At 37.8% G+C, this 8,324-nt stretch overlaps 1 pseudogene; it reads right to left on the bottom strand.

Moving 5' to 3' along the window:
• Positions 1-2,610: 2,610 nt before the first annotated feature.
• LOC136252929 (uncharacterized) lies at positions 2,611-8,121 on the bottom strand (annotated as a pseudogene).
• Positions 8,122-8,324: the final 203 nt, after the last annotated feature.

The following is an 8,324-nucleotide window of genomic DNA, read 5'->3' as shown; positions in this document are numbered from 1 at the left end:
CCTGCACAAATTGTGATGAATTAGTGTGACAATAATATAGTAACAGCTAGCCTGCTGGTGGATTATATAGGGTCAAATAATATAAATGTGCAATGAATGACACAGTTGCTCATACCAGATGTCAAAGCAACAAGAATTTAGGGTCACCTTTGGATTTTGACAAATACCTGTGTTGCTCATCACCGTACCCATACAGTTTTTTAGCCTCATAAATCACACAATTTCTTATTTATGACAAACATGTACAGTTGAAACATTCATAAATTTATTAAAAAGTCAAAAGGTCATCAATTTAAAAATTAATAAAGGTCATAAAGTAATTTGAAATGTCAATTGACATTGTTTGATCAATTAGCAGTGCAGTTTGGTGCAATATTTGGGAACATAAATGCTGCATTCAAGATTGCTATATATGTTCAAATATGATTAATATTGTCACTATGTTAACAACCTAAATAACAGTTTGTAAGTCTAGCTACATGGTCTAAGCTTGTACATATAGACTGCTGCTGTTCTATGCACACAGTACTGTATAGATATTACTGAGCTAAGAGAAAGGAACTTCTTCACTGTTATCAGCTGTTGCTGTTTATCCTCATGTATGAATGAATTTATTTCAGAGATGTCTTTACTTCAATATAGTGTTGGATATAGCTTTAGTACATTGTAAAATATAAATATTATTGTGGAAAACCCTATTCAGTGGAGTACGCTATGATCTGTCCTATACAGTATTTCACTATTCTCCACTGCATCACTTCTAATTGAGGTGTGCCTTAGTGGTATTGTAGAGCTTCCTTTAAATGCTGGAAAGCTTAATAATGTAGAAAGCTTTGACAGAGCACACTATGGAACATTGTTTTTGTGTTATTTTTGCATCAAATATGACACCATAATATAAGAGCATAATAGTCTGAAGTGCATAATGCTTGCATATTATGTGGTTATTTCGAACTGTGGTGCTTATTTTAATTAAAAAAAAAATCAATTCTTCCTAACAGAGCAGTCAGTGGAAACTGTAAACAGCAATAGAGCACTCAAATGCATTGTACAAAGTTAGATAAATTCTATTTGAACGTTAGTTATAGATGTCTTAGGGTTAGTTGTTACAGATGTTACAGGTTGCAGTTAAAGATGTCCTGTTCACAGATCTTGTAGCTAGCCACACATATAAAGAAGCTTGATCATTTCTTCTTCGGTAGTCTCTAGTTGGACCATGCAGCTGACTCTCTGCTCTAAATGACACATGAAGAGACATGTATACAATTTACAACTCTTAATGTTTCAGCAATGATATACACTGGTATAGCTCAACTGTACATTGCTTGTTCAACATACGTAGTTGTATACTGAAGTCATCCAACTACTCTATCGAATTGACATACAGTGAGATTCAAAGTAGAGTAGAAACAGTGCATGTATACAGTATATACAAAGTTGTTACGAAGACATCAGCATTCCTAAAAGGTAACACATTGCAATCACCAAGTCACCACTAATGGCCTTCGCATCTGCCAAACAGCCACAAACAATTGTCAGTGTTGCATATATATATATATATATATATATATATATATATATATATATACCTATAGAGAGTGCACTTTAGAAGGCTTATCTGATCACACTCTAGAAACCCCATTATACACTAAACCACTTGATTATATGCTGTGTACCTCTACGTATATATTGCCTTGACGATGGAGGGGAATGTGATGTGCTATTTTTGGACTTTAAGAAAACTTTTGATAAGGTTCCCCATTCACGATTATTTTACAAGCTTCATCATTGTGGTATTAGCTAAAGGTTTTCTGTTAATTATTATGGATTGAAGAATTTTTAACAAATCAATCACAAATGACAAATGTTCTATCTGGTGTTTCACAGGGCACGGTCTTGACACTTTATTGTTTTTACTATAAGTGAGTGATCTCCCTGATTGTGTTCGTAACAGGATAAAGTTACACGCCGACAGTGTTTTATTGTATTCAGTTATCCACTCTTAAGCAGACTGCATCCTTCTGCAATAAGACTTAAACTTGTGATACCAATGGTCTGTCATATGACTTATGGACTTTAATCCTATTATGTGTGAATTCTTACTGATTACTAATAAAAAGAATCCTACTTGCTACCAGTATTACAATGGCAACTGCACCACTAAACAGGTAACGCACAGTAAGTACCTAGGAGTACCTATTGATGAAAAGCTGGCATGGAATGAATATATCCATATTATTTGTAACAAAGCTAGACAAGTCAATGCCTTTCTGTGACAAAACTTTTACCAGTGTCCTCTTCATGTTAAATGTAACTTGACTATATATGTATAAATCTACAGTCCAGCCTATTATTGAATTTGCTTCACCTGTCATTGATTAGAAGAGGGTCATTTGCCGTTAATAATTTTTGGAAAGGTCTGATTTATATGGATCTTGAAAAAAACATGGGAATCATCCGTTATCAAAATTAAATTAACTGATTGAACACACACTATATGTTACACACAACTTTCCATCCCCTCTACCTTGTGTGATCATGCACCTTTGTATTAATATTAACTTATTCCCATAAGATCAATTCAATAATTTAAATGTTAATAATGATGGTTGTAAAACATAACATTAGCTACATGTATGCACAATAATTATATTTGTGTTGAATTACATTGAATGAGCAAGTCTTTTGCTAATGTCTATTAAACATAATAAACCTTCCCTGAAGAGGTAATAATCACCATTTACCAGACTGTGGAAGGCTGGTGACAGGTCTTGATAGAGACGGAAGAATTCAGTCTCTCGTTGAGTAATCAAGCTGGGGTTTGTAGCCAACGGATCCTCGCCAAAAGGGGTAAATATTGTTATGTGTCCCCCAATGGATTCAAATCTTTGCAAGGCACTTTGCCCATCTGGTATTGCATTGGGATCAATCATTTGTGCCATGTTGCTCTCAAGCATTAGATGTATTGGTACTCCTCTTTGTCTTTTGGAACCTATAGGATGTATATTTATCTACACAAGCAAACAGCCATGTACTCGACCTCACCTGGTATGACATGGTAATTCCAAGCTTGAACTGCAATAGTAGTTCCAATGTTTGCTACCTGCAGTGTGTACCATGACACACAAAATTTTGTGTGTTGACAATCCCTGTTTATGTCACCATTTCCCTCTAGAGTGATCAGACATGTCTTAATGGGGTAATTAACCCGACTGTTGATCTCTACCCAGATACGTTCTAGGCAGTGATTCTAAATACTTTACATAATTGTTGATGTTTTACATAATTATTTCACTACTATACCTGTTTGGACGTGCTCTGCATATGCGGGGCTCGTTCAGTGTTATGTCTTAGGTGAGCTAGGCATTCTTGAACATAAGGCATTAAAATCTACTCTTTCCCCTGGTCTACCCTGATCTGGTCCCACAAACCATACTGCTGAATGATTGGTCTATAATATGAAAATAAAAGTGTAATACTTGTAACATTGATCTATTATGGCATGATATGCTCACTGATATAAGTGCTCATATATGTCCACATTGTTTTTTATTGGCATTGAAATGAATCCAACAATCATCCCACTGTAACCGTCCACCGCTGCTATATGAGTAACACCATACATGACCAATTTTTCATTTTGGTCAATATGGAGCTTGTGGCCTGCATATTCAGCATAGTATGGAATTGGGTTTGTTTGACGTGCAGTGGCTGTAGCACGGGCATTATGATAGGCACTGTTGTTATGGCTAAGTGAACTTGCAACTCTATTCTGACTGATGTGGACTACCCTGGCTGCTAACAAGCCTGCCATTGTCTTTCTTCCATAAGTTGGTCCAACCTTAACACAGATGATACATATAAATATAAATAGTTGTATTTATATCTATAATATAGATCAGTATAATTATGCATGTGGTTAATGCGGTCATGACATGTGGTCGTGAGATTACGATAAAAAATCACATACCTGTATGCATGTTGAGCTGACCAGTATACATATTTTTACACGAGGGGTGTGCAACCATGCCGATTCGCACTCAAATAAAATTGATATGCAACTTAGCTAGTTTTGCCTTTGAGTTGTTTAAGCTTAGGCCATCATTAGTTTATTCCTTGTTTCCTGTCACTGCCTTAGGTAGCCACACCAAATTTTAATTATTTGATTATTGATCACTTGTATGGAGGGAGGCACAAATTGACTTAGCTGTTAAGGTAAAAGCATATAAGTATACCAATATGAAGGTTGGAGTCGGTCCCTCCACTCTTGTTGAACAGACTGCATAACCTTGCGCCTTTCAAGATCTAGATACTCTAATAGAGCAGCCATGTGCGTAAACAGAGCTATATATATATAATCAAAAGTCACCTCCCGCCCACATCATTTTTTGTTGCACTAGGTGACGGGGGAAAAGCAATATAATAATGATGATGGCCTTAGCTTTTTTATATATACATATTATTTTTTTTATAAAAATTAAATGAAATCACTATCACACTCTTAGCTATAGCTATTCGAAATCAAAGTACCTACAGTAGCTATACTTCTTAGTTCGTAGTTAGCTATACATGTGTCACTATAGTACCAATCAAGTTTAGCTATCTACCTGTGCAATGGCTTCACTGACTATCATATCCACTTCTCTGTCGCTTAACTGGGACATCTTCTTAATCCCCTTTTCACTGCAAAATCTTTCTATCGACCGGACACTGAACCCTCTTTCACCGGGAAAGTTTGCTTGTAATTCTTCACTAATTTGTTTGTGCGTCTTTCTCATAATCTGCACCCTGAACTTGATAAAACTTTCAATTTTTTCTAAGGCTGACATGCCTTCGGTAGTTGGAATATGACGTCGCGCTTCTAGTTTTTGTGTAGTGACCAGCTAGTCTCAGCTCCTTCAGTAGCTTTGATCATAGCGATAGATTCAACAATGAAGTTAGTTAAGGTATTTAATATTAGCTATATGTCATTAGTCGTAATTATAAGTCATTTGCAACTACTGTGTTAAATAAATGTAACAATAACCACTGAAAAGAGCTGTTTTCTGTGATGCTAGCTCTATACTACTGCACTTTTTTTAATAAACCAGAAACTAAACTTTATGCTAGATAATAGTCTATCAGTAAAATGCTTTATTTTCAGTAAGCTTTAAGACATTATTTTATTCTCAGCCACCATAATCATGTAGTGCCAGACTGTAGCTAGCTAGTAACTGTAACCGCAAACGATCACTGGAGACATTACATTCACACCTCATATGCATCATCCAAAGTGACTGAAAGATATTAAAGGTAATGATCAGAATTTACTCAGATGACTATCAAGAATAAATAAACCTGTTTTTTTTTTGTTTTTTTGTATGATCTATGTTTGATATTCAAGCTAGTTAACAGATGTGTACATACATATAGCCACACGTGCTTGTGTCTGTAACTAATACAACATGATTTATAAATGGTAGCTTGGCTATCTGTCAATCAGCTCAGTTAAAGCAACTGATGGCCAAGAATGATTATCAGTTGAAGACCAAGTGTGCTTGTGGTCATGCTGTCAACAGGAATATCTAATTGTTGGTCACACTATGGTGGACATTGGCAAGCATGGAACCTCATGGGTTGTACTACATGCAACCATGGTGGTTTAAATTGGCCATGGTCACTGCCCTGTCCAAACAAATGCACAATGTCCTTTGTTTATGGCAAAAATCTAATTAGGTTGTATCTCTGTAAAGATTCTAGCCAATCATAGACTTGTATGCAGAACAATCGGTTTCCATGGAGAAACATGTAGCCAATCCAATGCACTCATGGCACACCAGAAGTTGCTGCTATATAAAGGTCTGGAAATGCTACAGCATCATAGTCCTCATAGACTACCTCAGCTATACACTGTTATCATGGCTAGCAGCAGTGGTTCATGATCAGGCAGGTGAGTGACGCTCGAGCGAAACGGAAGAAGAGTCGAACTCAGTGTGAGACAGACTAACACGGAGAACATTCGAAAGCTATTCCAGGTCAGCAAACTAGCTAGCTAGCCCTATCATGGGCGCTGGACTTTTAATAATTTAGCTATTATTAGCCGGCTACTTAGTTGGCTTGACTGTAGTGACGACTGAATATTCAGTGTAGCTATAGCTACTATCTGAAACGATCTTTTATACTTATTTATACAGGTTAACCTAACAGATATGTGGTTAAGGGACGAATGTGATGGTACTGTCTACTTCCCTGAACCTGACGGTGACTTTGACCTACATAGTCTACCGGAATACGCGACACTAGTGGTGGAGGGACCAACTGCCACTGGGTTGAATGCTAGGGTTGGATTTTCTCCTATCACTCCTTGAGGTCAACAGGTTGTCGCATCAGCAACAGGGTCCGCTACATCTTCCCAAGGCAGCTCTCTCCCACCAGCACCTATATTTCGATCTGTGGTTGCCTCAAAGAAAGTCACAGTTAGTATCAAGATATTTAGAGCCAGAATGATCCTAAGCAGAAAAAACAAGAAGCCTGATTTTGAAACTATTGGTCAAATGTATGTAGAGGTAACTGAGACCACAGCTAATGTTGTAAACATTAAGCAAACAGTACGAGACCAGTGGGGGGATGAGTATACCATTGTCACCACCGAAGGTTTAGAAATAGAAGATTCCTCTGCTACACAAGGTTGGCTAATATGATCCATGTAATTGTATCTATATAATAGTTGTTTTATTGTTTATCTTCGTTCCAGCAATGCATCATAGCACACCTATATTTTACAGGTATTTCTTTCTGGAGGAGTTCTAGAAAAAAACTTTATGCCGTGACGTATACTAACTTGAAGCAGGCTACTCGCAGTCACAAAAGACCATCATTTGGGTTTGCTGACCATGATTCTTCTGATGGCGGAGAAATGAGTGGCCCTGATGACAACACACCACGGATAGGAGGACACAAAAGTCTAAAGTAATTGACACCAGATTCAACAGCAATATTCAAATGATCCTAGACGAGACAGTTGCTACAAGAGAAATGATGGCTGATCTGGTCATGCTAAACGGAAACTCTGAACTACCTATGGGGCTGAGAAGAATTATTCAAGACTCACTCAAGTGTAGCATTTGCCACTCTGTACCCATAAAGGCACCGGTGATAGTGGCCAAGTGCTGCAAAAACCTGCTTGGCTGTCAACAGTGTGCAGACACATGGTATTCTGGTGCCGACATGATGTCAAAGACCTGCCCCATATGCAGAGCTGAGCGAGCTTGTAACGAGACTACGCAACTAAGGGGCTTGACAGAGCTGTTGGATAGTGTTTGAAAATATTTTCTGGTAAATGAAAGCAATAATGATGATGTGGAACGGTCAGTTAGCAATACTGTTAGCAGTGGTAGCCAAGAAAATCCAGAGATTGTAGATTGAACTTTCAATTGATATTGAACTTCTTAGTTTTCTTTCTTTTTCTTTTTTTCCCCTGTAAAATATTATAAGTGATTCAACTCTGTTAATATCACCCTAATAATGAGGCCCATAGATTACAGCAGCATAGTCGTAGAACTGGTTGAATCAAAGTTATCTCCAATACAACAAATATCATAGCGTCCAAGGACCAAAACATCTCTTTATTAAACCCATCTAAAGCACAACTGCTTGTTCACACATATATGTGACTGTCTCTGGGAAAACCGGTCTTATCGCCCATTTAAAAGTATCGAGAAACGTCGGTTTTAAATATTCAGTGTGTTGTAGCTGGCCAATGGTGGTAGCTACGCATACCAAATTTTCACACATTTCATAACAATTTCTTACCTTCCTGATCATCCAGTGAAGAAGTAGTCAACAGCTAAGTTTCCCGCCATTTTAGATAGTTTTTAAACCGAGGTTGTCTGTATCAGGCGAGCTCCAGAAGGGTGGGAGGCGGGGCCCTGGAAGGCGGGCAAGATGGTGTTCAAAAATTGAAAAGAAACGTGCTAGGATGGATTAGGCCAAGTTATAGGCCATTCAGGGTTCAGAACTGGCTAAAGTGAAAGGAAATTTACAGCACAGGTCATTGTCCAACACCACGGAGCTGTACAGCCACACACAGCCATCACCTGGTTGGCCAGGGCTCCATCAAGAACCCAAACCACTGGTACGGCTCGCCACTGTGCTCTAAAAAAGCAGCCAGCAAAAGCAGACCACTTTACTCTAGTCAACTGTGGCAGTGAAACTTGATAGTGCATTCATTAAGCTTTGTGTTTGTGTGAAAAAATCAAACTTCCCGTCTTAGGCAATAAGATCCAGTCACATAGATCCAGTCACATATAATACTCCTGTAAAACTATCCACGACAGCGATCAATC

The sequence above is a fragment of the Dysidea avara genome, chromosome 4, assembly GCF_963678975.1.
Source record: "Dysidea avara chromosome 4, odDysAvar1.4, whole genome shotgun sequence".
Classification (NCBI taxonomy): Eukaryota; Metazoa; Porifera; class Demospongiae; order Dictyoceratida; family Dysideidae; genus Dysidea; species Dysidea avara.
This window is presented reverse-complemented; position numbering and strand designations above follow the sequence as displayed.